Source organism: Panthera onca, chromosome A1, assembly GCF_046562875.1.
Source record: "Panthera onca isolate mPanOnc1 chromosome A1, mPanOnc1 haplotype 2, whole genome shotgun sequence".
NCBI classification, from domain to species: Eukaryota; Metazoa; Chordata; class Mammalia; order Carnivora; family Felidae; genus Panthera; species Panthera onca.
This window is the reverse complement of record NC_138339.1, coordinates 86,050,461-86,070,074: the sequence shown is the minus strand read 5'-3', so window position 1 is coordinate 86,070,074 and position 19,614 is coordinate 86,050,461. Positions and strand designations below refer to the sequence as shown.

General features: G+C 39.1%; 1 protein-coding gene across 2 annotated transcripts in view; it reads left to right on the top strand.

The window, feature by feature from the left end:
* Positions 1-19,614, top strand: part of ADGRV1 (adhesion G protein-coupled receptor V1) — a 565,435-nt gene that overhangs the window by 424,283 nt on the left and 121,538 nt on the right. The gene's annotated exons all lie outside the window — the stretch shown is intronic.

Genomic DNA, 19,614 nt, shown 5'->3' with positions numbered 1-19,614 from the left:
CCCCACATTGGGCTTTGTGCTGACTGCACAGAGTCTGCTTTGAATTCTGTATCCCTCTCTCTGTCTGCCCCTCCCCCACTCTCTCTCTCTCTCTCAAAAATAAATAAACATTAAAATTTTTTAAGGAAAAAAAAAAAAAAGAGTAGGTAGTGCAGTATTTTGAGTAAAAGGAAAATCTTCCTGGAGGAAGAAAGCCTGGATTACTGGAGGAACAGGACACAGGAGGGCCAGGATTATTAGATCAGAATAAAAAAAGCAGGGGCCAGATTGGATTTTGGACTTGATCCTGATAACAATGCAGTCACTCAAAGGTTAAGAAAGAACACACCCTTACTATATTTGCATTGTAAAAGCCTCCACTGCCACCACCACCACTATTGTTGGTAAGAGATTATAGGGAAATCAATGAATTCAGACAGGGGAGTTGAAAGCTTATTTATTTACATAAGCCAGACTAGAGGTGATGGTGACCTGTGTATAGACACTGGCATTGTAGATGAAAAGAAATGATGGATTCCAAAATATCTATAAAATGTAGTTGTCAGGCCTGGGTGATTGATTTGATATTTAGAGGGAGAAAAAGTCATGGGCAATTCTCAGATTTCTGGCATGGGAAACTGCACAGGCAGAGTGCCTAGAATGAATTATCTAGCCTCTTGGGGATTCATCTCAGAAATTCACTTCTATTTCAGTGGCAGCAAGCATTCTAGATATATACACATAAGGAAACTGCTTGTCTCTATAGCCCTAACAACTAACTTTGGTACAGATGAAGGATGAGCTGTAGGGGATTGAGATGTCAACATATACCTCCTAACCTCAATATAGAGCTCTGTTTCGCTCGAATTCATTGAAGAAAAGAGTATCCTTATGTTATCAGTTGGTAAAATATTACTTCACATTTTCCTAGCAGTATGATCCCTTCCAAATAGCACAATTTAAATCAGGATGTAATGCCATCATTAACTCTCCCTCACTTCCCAATGTATTCATTTTGTCATGTTGTCTTAATGCCCATGGATGCCCTTAATGCCCATTCTGAATGTATAGGAGTTATGTAACCATATCAAGTATGTATTGAGCCTGCTGTTCACAATGTGTACGTTATTTTTTGGGATTAAGAAACTCCCAAAAGCATCTTCTTGAAGTGTTTAAAAATACATTTGCTAGGGGTACCCAGGTGGCTCAGTTGGTTAAGCATCCAACTTTGGCTAAGGTCATGATCTCAAGGTTCATGGGTTCAAGCCCCACTTCGGGCTCTGTGCTGACATTTCAGAGCCTGGAGCCTGCTTCGGATTCTGTGTTTCCTTCTCTCTGCCCTTCCCCTGCTCACACCCTCACACTGTCTCTCTGTCTCTCTGTCTCAAAAATAAACAAACACTAAAAAATAAATGAATAAATAAAAAATGCATTTGCTAAAAATCCAACTCGAACTCTTCTAGGAAAACACATTGCTTGTGTTTCTAAAAACCTTCAGAGCAAGGTAGGATTCAGGTAGCTTGAAGACAGAAGATGACATTAGGGTTCTGTCTCACTCCATGACTCACTTCTGGGTTCTCTTATGCTTTCATTATTGGCAGGCTTTCTCCATGAGGCAGGAAAAGAGGCCACTGGCAAATCCTAGCCTATGTGGTCCTTCTGGTTTCGCAGTGAAGAGCATATTGCTTTTCTGTCATAAAAACTGGGAAGACCCAGTTAAGTCAGTGTGGCCAGAGGATGAAGCACTGACTGTCCTACTAGGGTCACCTGTTTACTTGGCTAGTTCAACTGGAACTGCATGTTATCTCTGCTCCATAAGAAGAGGAGGATATGACCCCAGAGCATGGGGAAGGGATGATGGACGGGCACAGATACCAACAAACAACATGATCATTTCAGTTAGGAAAACCGGGGAGATGCTGAAACATGGCTGAATGACTCCAGTAAGGACAGACCTGAAAGAGTAAATCAAGGTGCACAGGGACAAATGAAGAAGAGGCAGTTGTGCAGTAACACAAATAGAAGATGAAAAGACTATACAGTGTGTGGCTTGTGAATCAATAGGTGCCAAAGTTTTGAAAGCAAGGAAATAGAAAGATACATTAAAAACTATGTGCAGAGTAGGGGAATGATGATTCAGTTTTACTATTTTACTACCTTAAGTCAGATGCTTGTCTCTAAGCCGGGACTCTTCAACTAAAAAAATAGACTGAAAACATTTCAGAAGAGTTCTACAAAGATGAGTAGCAGGTAGAAAATGAAATTTAAAAAGCAATAAGCAGGTATGTAGTGCTTTGTAGTGCTCAAAAGGCAAAGTAAGGCCTTTTGAGGAGGATAAAAGATATAAAATTATTGTAATAGGGAAATATGAATTTAATACTTTTATGTATATATGTTCCTGTGCATTTTAAAAATGGCTGTTTTTCTTTCTGCATCTGTACTCAAGATAAAACAGAATAAAAGAAGTTTGAGCAGAAGCATAAAACATTTGGATTAGAGATAGGGAAAGTTTTAACTAGAAGTCATGAAGTGTTGGTATGAATTAGGAGCCTTCTCTGGAATCTTTTAAAATAAAATTCCTTCTCGTCTCTTCGATTGGTGGAGGTCCTGCACTGCTCAGAGTTGAAGCAAGAGTTCCAGGAGTGCTGGCTTCACAAGGGTGAGAATCACATGTTACACAAATTTGCATCTTAGGAGCAAGAGCATAAGAGACTCTAAAATATTTCCTGAGTCAATGTGTGTTGTTGCTAGTTTATATATACACTCAATTCTTAATTTTCTGTGTATGGAATCTGTTTTGTGGATCTACCAAACAAATATTAGGCTGGTGTTATCATCATGCATAGCAGACTCCTAGACTGCCAACTTTCTAGCTACTGTGTTTTCGGTGAGTAGAAGTGAGATCTGCTATTAATCCAAGTAAAAGATTAATGACAATGTGGTACTGATACAATTTCCAATTATCTGCAATTTGGGACCAGCTGGTCCATTGTCTCCATCTATTATTATCAACTAAGAGTTTATTCTAACACTAATTATGAAGGATGGAGTTTGTTAATATCACAGGTTATACTGAATAAAAAGCACATGGTCATAACACCATGATGAATAGATTCAATACTGAGTTCAGGTCAAAATGGATTTGAGTGATGGAATTTAGGCTTACAAAGAAACTGAAGGCCCATCTTCTACTTAACCTCTCTTTCTGTTGACATGTCATTATTTAAGTGACAATGAGATTGAGGCCCAGTTGAGGTGAATGATTTGCCAATGTAAAAATTACCTCTTTAAGGCAGAACTTGTAGCGGAACCACTTAAAAGAGGAAAATTTCCTGAAGTCAGAGGAAAGTTTTCAGAGGCCATAACTTAATAGAAATATTAATTTCAGGGGTGCCTGGGTGGCTCAGTTGGTTAAGCATCCGACTCTGGCTCAGGTCATCTCACGCTTCAGGTGTGGGTTCAAGCGCTGTGTTGAGCCCTGTGCTGACAGCTACAAGCCTGGAGTCTGTTTCGGATTCTGTGTCTCCCTCTCTCTCTGCCCCTCCCCTGCTCATGCTCGCTCTCTCTCTCTCTCTCTCTCCCTCTCTCCCTCTCTCTCTCTCAAAAATAAATGGTAAAAAAAATTTTTTAAGGAAAATATTAATTTCAGTTGGTTACTATAATCTCTTAATACCATCATGAGACTTCATTGACTTGCGGTTGTTTTTGTGATGCTCTGCAAACACATTCAGCACTGCAGCCAAACTTAGTATGTTTGTTTCCCTTCTTCTCATATATAAGGAACACCTCACAGAGTGCCTTAGATTTGAGGAGAACTTAGGTGGTAAAATTAAAATTAGCTCTCCATCAGGAAATAGTTGTCAGGATGAAGAAATCTGGAAGTTATTTCACTGCTTCACAGAGGTTTGAAGCTTGAGACTCATAGTTTAGTTCTACTGACTTGCCTAAGACCTAATTACTCTAGTCCATACACCATTGGCCCAGGGAAGACATGTTCACTCAGTTCAAGCAGGCTCTCCAAGCTCTGCCTACTTCTATGGAATCAGTTAAGTGGTTAATGCCTTACGAAGAAATTGTGTGTTGCTATAGTTGTTTTAATTTATTTTGAATAATAAAAAAATCTAGGAGTCATACTATTGGGAGTCACCTTAAATGATAATGAATTATAATAAGTATCACAGTAAACTTGCAACCACAAAGTAAACTGTTTTATTTCATTCAGTTGGGCCCACGCTGCCCATTTGGACCTCACAAAACATGTCTACCTCCTTGGATATTAAAATAAGTGTTGAAGTGCTTCACTGTGATACATTTTGGTTTTTAGCCCATCGCATCACAGAGAGCTAAACTTTAAATACTAACTCGAGATAATTTAATCTGAATTAAAAAATTTCAGTATTAGAAAATACAGCAGTCTTTAAAAAATAAGACTCTACACATTAGCCGACAATCTCTGTCCTGTTTCGTTTATGCAGTTCTAAAGTTATGTATGTCAGGACTTTAACAAACATGTGCTTGTAAACCCATAAATGGGAGGTACCGTAGGAAGCAGGTCTCCATGATGGTGTTCCATGTGATTCCAAGTACTGAAAGGGTTTACTGTTTTGCTCCAACTCTTTATTGAAATCCTCAAAATTTGATTCCTTGATTTTTTTTCCTTCCCAAGAGAACAAACAAGCTATAGTTTGAGTCAGTAATAACACCAAGCATTTTTATTAATGTGTGCTCAGCAACAGCCTGAGACTTGTGTGGTTACTTGAGCCACAGACCAGTGTCTGTCGGCAGTTTCCTGTTAAGCATCTGGAAAAAGCACATGTAATTCTTTTGAGAAGAAACACCAAAATTTCATCTCTGCTTGATTATCTCAGATGTAATCAAAGAAGGAAACCTATGGTGTGTTCTTGACTGTAATACAATAGACCTGTCTATAGCCTGGAGAAATCCATCTGTGTTTATTTTCCTACCAGAGGAATATCTAGCCCAGATATAGTCCTGTTAGTATTATATTGGTTCAAACTGACAAATTTTTTTTTAATATTTATTTATTTTTGAGAGAGATAGAGAGCAGGGGAAGGGCAGAGAGAGGAGAGAGAGGATCTGAAGCAGGCTCTGCGCAGACAGCAGAGAGCCTGATGCAGGGCTTGAACTCATGAACTGGGAGATCACGACTCCAGTGAAACCAAGAGTCAGACATTTACCTGACTGAGCCACTCAGGCATCCCTGACAAATCTTTTTTTCTTTTAAAGATACCTTGATGGTGATCCTCTTTGAAGGTATAGAAGTTTTTGCCACAAGTTTTGTGTGTGTGTGTGTTGGGGGGGGGGGGGTTCTAGGGTTTTTTTGTTTTTTATCTTTTTTTGTTTTTTGTTTTTGTTTGTTTTTGTTTTGTTTTGTTTAATTTTTTTTTTTTTACATTTACTTATTTCTGAGACAGAGAGAGACAGAGCATGAATGGGGGAGGGTCAGAGAGAGAGGGAGACACAGAATCCGAAGCAAGTCCCAGGCTCCAAGCTGTCAGCACAGAGCCCGACGCGGGGCTCGAACTCACAAACCATGAGATCATGACCTGAGCCGAAGTTGGTAATTCAACCAACTGAGCCACCCAGGCGCCCCTTGTTTGTTTTTTTAAAGTAGGCTCCACACCCAGTATGGGGCTTGAACTCAAAACCTTGAGATTAAGAGTCACATGCTCTATGGGGTACCTGGGGGGCTTAGGTGGTTAAGTGGTTAGGTGTCCAAATTCAGCTCAGGTCATGATCTCATGGCTCGGCTCATGAGTTTGAGCCCCGCATGGGGCTCTGTGCTGATAGCTCAGAGCCTGGAGCCTGCTTTGGCTCCCTCTGTCTCCCTCTGTCTCTGCCCCTCCCCCGCTCATGCGCTTGCACACGCACACACATGCGTGCACACTCTCTCTCTCTTTCTCTCAAATGTAAATAAACATTTAAAAAAAATTAGAATCACATGCTCTACCAACTAAGCCATTTAGCTATGCACTTTATAAGGATACTTTGCTCAATGCCCAGCCACCTTGTTGAGAGAGGTAGTGTGGTACAGTGGTTGGAGAAAGGAATCTGGAGCCAGACTGATTACTTGGGTTCAAAATCTGGCTGTTCTGCCTCCTAGAGTTCAACCTTGAAGAACTCATATTAACCTCTTTGTGCCTTGATTCTCCTATTTGTAAAATGAGGATCATAATACCCTCTTATGATTATTGTGAGGATTAATGAATTATTCTACTCATTCTACTCTTCTACTACTGAGAAGCATTTAGTATGTGCCTAGCACTAAGTGCCTAGCATTTAGTATGTGAGAGTTACGTGCTAACGCCGCACTCAGACCCAACCCTGTAGAGTGTCTATAGTGATTCACAGCATAAGCCTGATCTTTTAGTTTGACTTCTCAAAGTCATTTTTGTTTTCATTATACGTGATGTTTAACATACATTTGAAACAGGGAAAGAAAATGGTACAAGTTCAAAGATTTAAGACATATACTCACACACAAAGATGGCAACACTTTCTATCACTGGTAAAGAAAGAGTTTTTTTTAAGTAATCAGTATACATTTTTTCCAGTGTTACTATTGAAAGTACTTTCTCATTTTCAATTTTGAATTCTTCAACGAAGAATTGTTGTTAAAGCCGTTGCTTTGCTTGGGAACATACTTCACTGTAAAATAGCCAAAGTCTCTTTAAGCAGGTTAAATAAAAATGGAGATGTCAGAAAAATGAAAGACCTCCCAACCCACACTGAATTGCACTTGCTTTGATATTGTTATTTTGCTATCTTCAAATTAAAAATAAATTGATGTTGCTTTTTGAAATCTTATTTAAGTACAGACTGGCAGAACCATAAAGGTAGAACAATAAATATTTTTTGTTTCTTGAACCTTTATCATGTGCCATTATGTTCAACAGTGAGTAGGATACAAAAAGGAATAAACTAGAGCTCTGTTTTTGAAAGCTTATAGTCTGTTTGGAACAATAAGACACAAAAACGATAAGAGGTCAGTACAGATCAGTAAATCATTAGTAATACGGAAATTCACATGAAAGAAAGATCATTGTGGGTAGATATGGTCAAAGAAAACTTTAGAAGAGGATGATATTTTAGCCAGGCATTAAAGAATGAAAAGAATTTTCCTAGGTAGTTCCATGAGTGAATTCCACTCATGAGTGAATTTCAGACTAGGCTGAGCAAAGATAAGAATGGGCAAATTAGCATGGCTGAAAGGCCAGAGCAAACCGTTTGAATCCAGGATCATCCAATGGCCAGAACATATTTTACTAGTTTATTGATACCTTACAAATGTAATTATCACCTTTTTTCAACTGGATCCTTACACCTGTGCATTCATGTTTTCCAGTGACTGTGAGGCATGGGCTTTATGTAAGTTAGCAAGTACAGTATTTAACTCTTTAAAAAATGCAGTATATTTCTATTCATATTTAGCTAGGAGCCTTTTCATCAAACTAAAATTCCCAAGGCCCTCCTACAGATCCTGCTGATGAAGAATTAGAAAAATAACCATACTGGGGCACCTAGGTGGCTCAGTTGATTGAGCATCAGACTTCGGCTCAGGTCATGATCTCGTGGTCCGTGAGTCCGAGCCCCGCATCAGGCTTTGTGCTGACACCTCAGAGCCTGGAACCTGCTTCGGATTCTGTCTCCATTTTCTCTCTGCCTCTCCCCCATTCATGCTCACTTGCTCTCTCTCTCTCTTTCTCAAAAATAAAAAAAGAAAAGAAAAGAAAAAAACCGTACTGGGGCACCTAGGTGGCTCAGTTGGTTGAGCATCAGACTTCGGCTCATGTCACGGTCTCACGGTTCATGGGTTTGAGCCTCACGTCAGGCTCACTGCTGTCAACACAGAGCCTGCTTCAGATCCTCTGTCCCCTCCCTCTCTCTCTCTCTGCACCCCCTCTGCTCTCTCTGTCTCAAAAATAAAAACATAAATTAAAAAAAATAAATAAATAAAAATAACCATACCTATCTGGGTACATATGGTGACAATGAGAATTTTTATGTTTCAGAAATAAGGTAATAGGATTCTTTCCCAATGTAGTGAAATAGTGAGTGAGCAATATCCTACCATTTCAGGACTTGCATTTATTCATTTGGACAATAGCATGCTGATTATACCTCTAGAATATTACTATTTTTTCCTGTTGTTACAAAGGAGACATCTGTGATCTAGCACTGATTTGGTCATCAAAAAATCTCTTATGTCAGTTTTGCTTCTTATAGGGAGACTATCTCTCTGACCTTCTCACAGAATATTAGCAATTCCCAATACTTTATAATGACTTTATCCAATTCCATCTTCTGTCATGGCTTTATCACCATCCAATGTGGTATCTATTTATTTACTGTGTGTGTGGTTTTTTTTTTTTTCATATTTTTCTGTCTCTCAAGTATCTATGTCAGATTCCAGCTGTGGTGTAAATGGAAGTTTTTACTCTTAAATTTCTTTCTAATAACTTAGCTCAGGACAAGGTTGGATTTAAAAGAATTAATAAGTGGCTCCTGGATGGTTCGGTCAGTTGAGCATCAACTCTTGATTTCAGCTCAAGTCATGATCTGAGGGTTGTGGGATTCAGACCTGGGTCAGGCTCCACACTGAGTGGGAACCCTGCTTAAGATTCCCTCTCTCTCTGTTTCTCTCTCTTCCTCTCTCCCTCTCCCCTGCTCATGCTCTCTTAAAAAAAAAAAAAAAAAAAAAAAGGGAGAAACAGCACTGTCCACTAGAGTGTAGGCTCCATGAGGGCAAGGACTGCTTGCTCTGGTGCTTAGTCTCTACTCTAACCCTGGAGCCTTGAACAATCTCAGGCATCTGCAAAGTGCTCAATAAATATTCATTAAATGAGAGAATGGACATATTAATGCTCATCTTATGGATTCTTCATGAGAATTAAACCAAAGATTGTGTGTAAAAATATACCTAGCACAGCACAACCTAGCATGGGATATGGAATCCACAAACCCTAAAAGGGCCGATACAGTACCTAGAAATGCCAGACCTGACTTAAATGTATGAACTTCAACCCAGACACTGGGAGAAACTAACGAAGTATATGTTTTAAATATATTTGACTCTTGAAAATTATCACTATCCTTGTTTTCATAATGAGTGAGTTTTTTTTTTTACGATGATGAGAACTTCATCATGACTTCAGCAGCAGTTGGCCTTATGTCAGCTGATAAAACCTTCTTTCACATAACAGATGGAAGAAGAGCCTACACATTGTGCCTAACCATAGACTGAGGACTATACTTGACTATATTTGATCTGTGTCTTGGCACTGTTGAATAATGATTATACTTCAACTATAAAATGAAGCTACTGGCTTTTCTTTTCTTTTTTTAAATTAATCTCAAGAAAGACCACTTGGAACTCCAGGCAAATGCAAATGTCAACATCAGGGTCCTTGTGTGAGTTTTTATGAGGATTAAAGAAAGGGAGTTACAAAGAATCAGACATCTGATTTTAGCATGTGTGATAGTCTCATAGCCTCTGTATTTTCTTGAAACTTTCTCCTCAAAAAGATCCATCTCAGAATCTAACTTTCCAAAATTGCGTAGTGTAGCATTTAGGGGATGGATTGTAGTGTTTTGTATTCTGTTTTCTTGATAGCACTGAAATACAGGAGAATCTCATCTCTGCTGTGTTTCTCTGCAAGATATCTGCATGCCGACAGCCATCCTACCATTGGGCTCCCAGGAGAGTCTAGCTTTAGACCTAGTGTTTGAAATAATTTGTGTCTAGGGCCACCTGGGTGGCTCAGTCTGTTGAGTGTCCGACTTCAGCTCAGGTCATGATCTCACAGTTTATGTCCGTTCAAGCCCCATGTCGGTCTCTGTACTGACAGCTCAGAGCCTGGAACCTGCTTCAGATTCTTTGTCTCCTTCTCTCTCTGCCCCTCCTCTGCTCACACTCTGTCTCTCTCTCTTAAAAATAAATAAATATTTAAAAAAAAAAAACTAAAAAAAATAATGTGTCTAGTTAAAGATGCCTATGTCAGATTCCAGTTATACTTTAGGAAATAATTTTATTTATCAGTAGAAGACAAATTTACGTTTAAAAGATAGGAAGAAAGGCGGTATCCATATGAATAGCCCTCTTCTCGCTTCAGAAATACAGCTGCTTCAGTGCTCATCCTTTTGCTACTTTTATCCAATATGAATACTTTCTTCAGTTAAGTTTTGGTTAGTTTCAGAGCACTAAAGGGAAGTGGAATATTTCAAAGAGGGGTGAATTCTACCACAACTCCACTTCCCAAACCCCTCCACTCAGCTTTGATCTTATGGGTCATACCTTGACATTTTCAAGGGTCCTGAGAAGAGAGCATTGGTTCAGTAACCACTTCCTTCCTGGCACAGCTGTGATTTCTGGACTGTTTGGGGAACTTTTGAAATTCTTACATAGCGCTCTCTTGAGTTTTCCTCCATAATTATCCTTTCCACAGACTGTATTAGAAGGGTTGTAAAATGTTGTGTCTCCCTTTCACTTGAGGCCTTTTTTGTGAAGTTAGTAAAATACATGGTGTGTGTGTCTTTGGACCAGTCAAGCCTGTGTTTTAATGTTATGGGGTTATTAATTCTGGTGCCTGCCCACCCCCCCCCCCCCCCATTTCAGGGCATGTACACAAATCCTTAGCCTTGAAAGTTTTATAGCCCCAGAGGAACAAAGATTAATCATAATTACATTATCTTCCTGAAAATCTCAAGCCACGCTTCCCTTTTTAAGAGCACAGATGATTCCTGAACCAACAGGAAGCAAAGCTCAGAAATTTCTGAGTATTGCCTTTTCTTTGCCATTGTCTGAGAAAGAGAGTGTGGCTTTCTCAAGACTGTCCAAATGATTTTCTTCTCGGGTCACTTAAGGAACAAATGTCCTTCTCAATTCTTATTTCTTTCTTGGCAAATATAATTTCACCATCCAACTCCCGTGTACACAATAACTCACTGCTTCCTTTGAGCTCCTGCCACTCTCCAGGTGGCTGTGCTATCACATTTAACACATTGCATTCAGATATGGCATGAGCCTCTCCTCAGTGCTATACCCTGATCTTCTCCAGGTCAGGAGGCATGTATTATTCATCACTATATGCAGAGAGCATAGCAAATAGTATGCACATAGTTGTTGCCTGATAAACACATGTTAAATGAATGAATAACAGTCATGTGAAAGATCAGCAACATTGAATTTAAGATCAGCAACATTGTCCATTATATGACATAGTGACCATGTTCCTCCATATTGGAAACAGTTGTGCTTCTCCTGAACTACTTTGTGTGTGAGCACGTGTGTGCATGCACCCAGAAACACCTGCTAGAGAGCGGGTTGGTATGAATGTATAGCCTATTTATAGTAAATGACACTTTGGTGCCCCATTCCTGATTTAATCTTAGTTTATTTTTTATTTGCCTCAGTTCTCTCATTTTCATTTTAGCTTATGTAGAGTATGTTTTATAAGCTACTTAAAACCCTTTTAGGAACATAAGCTAAACTTTAGTATTTTATTGAAATAATAAAGCATATGGTAGGTCTAGTACCTCTTTACTGAGAGGGAAACTATGGGGGAAAAACATCATGAGGATGCTATTTGCTGTTACTCAGATACTGAAATTACATGATAGGAACCTTTAACAAAGCTGCCTCAATTGCCAGAGAAAATGTCTTCCTAGTCCAGTAACATTGCTGCAAAAATAACAGCTAAGGCAAAGTAAGGAAGGCCACTGTAATGGCGTGTGCTCCCTTACCCTTCAAAACAGCAACTGTAGAGGGACCTGGGAGCTCAGCTGGTTAAGTATCCAACTTCAGCTCAGGTTATAATCTCACGGTTCATGGGTTTGAGCCCCACACTGGGCTGTCTGCTGTCAGCACGGAGCCCACTCTGGATCCTGTGTTCCCCTCTCTCTTCACCTCTCCCCCCAGGCTCCCCCCATGCCCCCACCCCCACTCTCAAAATAAATAAACATTAAAAAAACAAAAAGCGACCATAGAGAATCCCTGAGTAGTTATGTAATCTCCATCCCAACATAAAGATTCAATCCCACCTCACCTTTCTATGATTTTAAATGTAGGATTTTGTATACACAATTTCGGGTCACTTTGGCAGAACCAAATGGAGATTTAGACACCTATGTTTTAAAGATGGTAAGTCTTTCTGGCTTTCAAGTGGCCAAACATTGACCCAAGGCTTTCACATTTAAGTCATTGCTGTGGGTGTTCATGCCAGTGCTTGCTTTTCTGAGAAATGGTATCTGGTGCTAGAGGTGTTGATGATTTTGTGGATAAACTTGCTTTGCAAAAAATCAGTGACAGTAACCAAATATTTGGGTATCATATGAAATGGATTATGAATACAGTTAAATCCCACATATAGTTTCTATACATGAGTAAGCATAACAGTGTTTCAGCAAAGAATTAAACCAATTCACAGCTGAAGTAAATGATAATGGCTATTCTTTATTGAATTCTTACAACATGCTACATACTGTCCTAAGCACCTTCATCAACTTAATCTCATTTAATTCTCACAACACATTTATTTTAAAAAATAGATTTTATTTATATTTTATAAGTAAAGATTCTGAGGCTCAGAGTGATAACTTCACTCACCCACAGTCATATAGCTATTAAATAGCAGTGCCAAAGTTCAAAGCCAGACCTGTCTGATTCAGACTCCACATGTATAAGCACATGGCTTTCTCACTCTGTTTTGTGAAATCATCATACTCTTCCTCTTCCAATGTAAAACATCCCAGACAATAATATGTTTTGATGCATTTCTACCCATAATCAAACTCAGATTAGTCTCTATTTTTGGTGATAACAGGCAGCAGAATCTTCAAGTGAGTGTTTGAGGTTATCTCTCCTAACTGCCTTCCACATATCTGAGTCACAGGCTTCCAAATGAGTTATGAAGAAGAGTCTTGACATTCGATAAGATTCGATAAGTACATGATGGGGGGGCGGGGGTGCCTGGGTGGCTCAGTTGGTTGAGTATCCAACTTCAGTTCAGTTCATGATGTCATAGTTCATGAGTTTGAGCCCCACATTGGGCTCACCTTTGTCAGTGCAGAGCCTGCTTCCGATCTTCTCCCTCTCTCTCTCTGCCCCTCTTTCACTCATTCTCTCTCTCTCTCTTTCTCACTCTCTCTCAAAAAATAAACATTAAAAAAAATAGTAAATAAATAAATAAAATAAAAGTACATGAGGGGTGCCTCAGTCAGTTAAGTGTCTGCCTCTTGATTTCAGCTCAGATGAGGTTGTGAGATCAAGCCCCACACAATGTGTCTTCACTTACCATGAAGCCTGCCCAAGATTGTCCCTCTTACTCTGACCCTCACCCACTCACACGTGTGCTTTCTCTCTCTCTTTCTCCCTCAAAAATTTAAAAAGAAAACAAAATTTTTCTAAGTACATGATACCCTCCCAGATGGTATGTATATCATGCTCTTGAATTTCCAGCATGTTTTAAAAATTATTTCCATTTCATGGCACATGAAACTTTTATTTGAAGAAAAAGAAAAAGAACAAACTAGTGTACTGTCATAAAAGGAAGTTTTTATGGCCCAGCTCTACAATTAAGTTTTGCTACCATTAAAAAGTTAAGAACCTCAGCCAAAAATCTTTAGTGCATATTAGATCATGACTTTTTATTTAAAAGAAATTCAGAAAACTCATGAAGGAGATAGTCTTAAATTTTTTAAGGCAGGTTTTAGGCTATTTGGATTTTTCTCACATGTTCATGATTATGCTCAGAAATTAATATCACTCTGCTGTTCCCATTTCATTTCACTGCCCTGAAATCCTGTTGCTGAAATTACTAGAGTTGAAAATAACAGGAACATCCTGTTGTCAAAAATAAGTTCCTTATGATAAAATACTGTTTCAACTGAAGCCAACTTTTGTTTTGTTTTGTTTTGTTTTGTTTTGTTTTGTTTTGTTTTGTTTTGTAGAGGGTGGAAGGACCTCAGTGGGAGAGGGGCTTATGAGTGACAGAATATGATTTTGGATTCACTGCCCTTCACTCCTTTGTTATATCTCCAACTAAATGGAATTTATTCTTTTGTATGAAATTTTACATTTTGCAAAAATTTTAATATGTGGTGTCATTAAAAACTTTCATAGGAGGGGGAAAAAACTTTCCTGGGAGCAGTAAGTATGGTCTAAGTTGCCTGGCTCATGACTATTGAGTGTTATACTCAGAAATATGTGTGTTTATCATTTCTTCTATGATTTATTCATTAGTCCCCTAGCTCCTAAGAACTTATATGCAAAGTAAAATAAAACACAGAAGACACTTCCTAAGAAAGGGATTTTTAAATTTTTAGTAGAATGTGACCCTTGCAAACATTTTAGGATATTTTTCTCTTGAGTCCCACTTAGGTTTCAGAGCCTCATTCACAGCACTGACTTAGGAGGTTCTTGCCCCTTGGTTTCTTGACCAGAGCTGAAGGGAGGATGGGTGACCTTTACTATCCCTTCTGGTTCTCAGATTCTATCAAGAAACATTTTCTTAAATGAAAGGAGGAAGTGCATTTAACCACCTGGTGAGCTATGCAGGTTGATGGGGACATTCACAATGCTTGCTTTCTAACAGTTAACACCGAGAGTGTTCCAGCAACTACCCCATCCAGAATGCAGGCTTCCAGAAACACTCCCTCTTCTAGAAAACCGTCAACTAATTGACTTTATCCCTTCAGCATCCTTTGCCCTCTCCTTGAGGGCTTTGAGGAACAGTGGGAAAGAAGCCATTCTGATCCTGAGAGAAGCCCCTAAACAGCTCTGTCTGCTACTGCTGACACTTCAGGGCTAGGCCTGCTTGTCAGCCTGTGGTGGTGCCATCACATTACATGGGACTGCCTTCACTAGGACTTGCCTCTTTTTGAATGACCCCTAAGTACTTTGACTTTTCAAGTTAGAACGAAGTTTCAACAGAAATACACATGAGTCATGGGGAAAAGCTGCAGAGGGAAAGTTTTCCTCCTTCCCCTCTTGTAGACCCATTGTGGACACAGGCAGATCTTCTGATTTGCATAACTGAATCACCAAATATCTACGGATTGGTAAGGAATTGGAAAGGGAAACAAATGATATTAAACCCCTCCTCTTCCCTGAAGACTTCCCTGACTACCCCAGTCAAAAGGTGTTCCTCTCTTTGAACTCCAGCTGTTCAGCATTTTTTCCCTGGCACATAAAGGTGATAGATGTTACACTTCTCTCTACTATTTGGAATCTCCTTTTTCTTCACATGGGGGTTAAGTCTTGTATATACATGAGAGGATTTGGGGCTTCATTATAGATGATGATAATAATAATGGCAAATAGATTTTATCTTACACCTATAGCATGCCAGGCTCTGATTGAAGATCTTTACCTATATTAACTCATTGAGTTCTTACTCTCCTCTCTGAGGTAGATGCTATTGTTCTTTCCATTTTACTTGTTAGGAAACTGAGGTCAGGAGAGAAGCTCAATACTGGCTCAAGTCAGAGAGTCAATAAAAGGTATACCTAGGACCGACTCAGATGGTTTGATTCCAGAGCCTTCATTCTTTTTTTTTTTTTATCTAATGTTTATTTATTTTTGGAGAGAGAGAGAGACAGAGCATGAGCAGGGGAGGGTCAGAGAGAGGGAAGAGACACAGAATCCGAAGTAGGCTCAAGGCTCTGAGCTGTCAGCAGAGAGCTCGACGTAGGGCTCGAACCCACAAACCATGAGATCATGACCTAAGCCAAAATTGGATGCTTAACTGACTGAGCCATCCAGGCGCCCGCCACCCTTTTTTAAATTTTTTAATGTTTACTTTTGGAGATAGAGAGATAGAATGTGAGTGGGGAAAGGGCAGAGAGAGACAGCCTTCATTCTCTTTTTTTTTTTTTTAATTCTTTTTTTTTTTTTTTTTTTTTTTTTAATTTACATCCAAGTTACCATATAGTGCAACAATGATTTCAGGAGTAGATTCCTTAATGCCTCTTACCCATTTAGCCCGTCCACCTTCCCAAAATCCCCCCAGGAACCCTCTGTTTGTTCTCCATATTTAAGACTCTCTTATGTTTTGTCCCCCTCCCTGTTTTTATATTATTTTTACTTCCCTTCCCTATGTTCATCTGTTTTGTTTCTTAAAGTCCTCATATGAGTGAAGTCATATGATATTTGTCTTTCTCTGACTGACTAATTTCACTTAGCATAATACCCTCTAGTTCCATCCACATAGTTGCAAATGGCAAGATTTCATTCTTTTTGATTGCCGAGTAATACTCCATTGTGTATGTGTGTGTGTGTGTGTGTGTGTGTGTGTGTGTGTGTGTGTGTGTGTGTATACACCACATCTTTTTAATCCATTCATTCATGGATGGACATTTGGGCTCTTTCCATACTTTGGCTATTGTTGATAGTGTTGCTGTTAACATTGGGGTGCATGTGGGGCACCTGGGTGGCTCAGTCAGTTGGGCGTCTGACTTCAGCTCAGGTCATGATGTCACAGTCCGTGAGTTCGAGCCCCACGTTGGGCTCTGTGCTGACAGCTCAGAGCCTGGAGCCTGTTTCAGATTCTGTGTCTCCCTCTCTCTCTGACCTTCCCCCATTCATGCTCTGTCTCTCTCTGTCTCAGAAATGAATAAACGTTAAAAAAAATTTAAAAAAAATTGGGGTGCATGTGCCCCTTCGAAACAGCATACCTGTATCCCTTGGATAAATACCTAGTAGTGCAATTGCTGGGTCGTAGGGGAGTTCTATTTTTAATTTTTTGAGGAACTTCCATAGTGTTTTCCAGAGTGGCTGCACCAGTTTGCATTCCCACTGGCAGTGCAAAAGATCCTCTTTCTCTGCATCCTCACCAACATCTGTTGTTGCCGGAGTTGTTAATGTTAGACATTCTGACAGGTGTGAGGTGGTATTTCATTGTGGTTTTGATTTGTAGTTCCGAGATGATGAGTGATGTTGAGCATTTTTTCATGTGTCGGTTGGCCATCTGGATGTCTTCTTTGGAGAAGTGTCTATTCATGTCTTTTGCCCATTTCTTCACTGGATTATTTGTTTTTTGGGTGTTGAGTTTGAGAAATTCTTTATTGATTTTGGATACTAACCCTTTATCTGATAGGTCATTTACAAGTATCTTGTCCCATTCTGTCAGTTGCCTTTTAGTTTTGCTGATTGTTTCTTTCGCTGTGCAGAAGCTTTTTATTTTGATGAGGTCCCAGTAGTTCATTTTTGCCTTTGTTTCCCTTGCCCCCAGTGATGTGTTGAATAAGAAGTTGCTGCAGCCAAGATCAAAGAGGATTTGCCTGCTTTCTCCTCGATTTTGATGGCTTCCTGTCTTACATTTATCTTCCATCCATTTTGAGTTTATTTTTGTGTATGGTGTAAAAAGTGGTCTAGGTTCATTCTTCTGCAAGTCTCTGTCCAGTTTTCCCAGCACCACTTGCTGAAGAGACTGTCTTCATTCCATTGAATATTCCTTCCTGCTGTGTCAAAAATTAGTTGGCCATACATTTGTGGGTCTATTTCTGGCTTCTCTATTCTGTTCCATTGATCTGAGTGTATGTTCTTGTGCCAGTACCATACTGTCTTGATGATTATAGCTTTGTAATAAAGCTTAAAGTCCAGGATTGTGATGCCTCCTGCTTTGGTTTTCTTTTTCAGGATTGCTTTGTCTATTCCGGGGTCTTTTCTGGTTCCATACAAATTTTAGAATTGTTTGTTCTAGCTCTGTGAAGAATGCTGGTGTTATTTTGATAGGGATTGCATTTAATATGTAGATTTCTATGGGTAATATTTACATTTTAACACTATTTGTTGTTCCTATCCAGGAGCATGGAATATTTTTCCAATTTTTGTGTCTTCTTCAATTTCTTTCATAAGCTTTCTACAGTTTTCAGTGTACAGATTTTTCACCTCTTTGGTTTGATGTATTTCTGGGTATTTTATGGTTTTAGGTGCACTTGTAAATGGGATTGATTCCTTGATTTCTCTTTCTGTTGCTTCATTGTTGGTGTATAGGAATGCAACCGATTTCTGTGCATTGGTTTTATATCCTGCCACTTTGCTGAATTCATGGATCAGTGCTAGCAGTTATTTATGGAATCTTTGGGTTTCCCATATAGAGTATCATGTCATCTGTGAAGAGTGAAAGTTTGACCTCCTCCTGGCTGGTTTGGATTCCTTTTATTTCTTTGTGCTGTCTGATTGCTGAGACTAAGACGTCCAATACTATGTTTGAATAACAGCGGCAAGAGTGGACATCCCTGTCTTATTCCTGACCTTAGGGGGAAAGCTCTGAACCCCCACTGAGGATTGTATTAGCATTGGGTCTTTCATATATGGCTTTTATGATCTCAAGGTATGATCCTTCTACCCCTGCTTTCTTAAGGGTTTTTATCAAGAAAGGATGCTGTATTTTGTCAAATGCGTTTTCTGCATCTGTTGAGAGGATCACGTGTTTCTTGTCCTTTCTTTTATTGATGTGATGAATCACATTGATTGTTTTGCGGATATTGAACCAGCCCCGCATCCCAGGTATAAATCCCACTTGGTTGTGGTGAATAATTTGTTTAATGTATTGTTGGATCTGGTTGGCTAACATCTTGTTGAGGATTTTTGTATCCACATTCATCAGGGAAATTGGTCTGTAGTTCTCCTTTTTAATGGGGTCTGTGTTCGGTTTTGGAATCAAGGTAATGCTGGCTTCATAGAAAGAGTTTGGAAGCTTTCCTTCCATTTCTATTTTTTGAAACAACTTCAAGAGAATAGGTGTTAACTCCTCCTTAAATGTTTGGTAGAATTCCCCTGGAAAGCCATCTGGCCCTGGACTCCTGTTTTGGGGGAGATTTTTGATTACTAATTTGATTTCTTTATTGGTTATGGGTCTGTTCAAATTTTCTGTTTCTTCCTTTTTCAGTTTTGGTAGTTTATATATTTCTAATAATTTGTTCATTTCTTCCAGATTGTCCATTTTATTGGCGTATAATTGCTCATAATATTCTCTTATTATTGTTTTTATTTCTGCTGTGTTGGTTGTGATCTCTCCTCTTTCATTCTTGATTTTATTTATTTGGGTCCTTTTCTTTTTGATCAAACTGGCTAGTGGTTTATCAATTTTGTTAATTCTTTCAAAGAACCAGCTTCTGGTTTCATTGATCTGTTTTACTGTTTTTATGGTTTCGATGGCATTAATTTCTACTCTAATCTTTATTATTTCCTGTCTTCTGCTGGTTTGGGGTTTTATTTGCTGTTCTTTTCCCAGCTCTTTACGGTGTAAGGTTACGTTGTGTATCTTAACCTTTCTTCCTTCTTTAAGAAGGCCTGGCTTGCTATATACTTCCTCTTAGGACCGCTTTTGCTGTGTCCCAGAGGTTTTGGGCTGTGGTGTTATCATTTTCATTGGCTTCCATGTACTTTTTAATTTCCTCTTCAACTTCTTGGTTAGCCTGTTCATTCTTTAACAGGATGTTCTTTAGTCTCCAAGTGTTTGTTATCTTTCCAAATTTTTTCTTATGGTTGATTTTGAGTTTCATAGCATTGTGGTCTGAAAATATACACGGTATGGTCTCGATCTTTTTGTACTTGTTGAGGGCTGATTTGTGTCCTAGTGTGTGATCTATTCTGGAGAACGTTCCATGTGC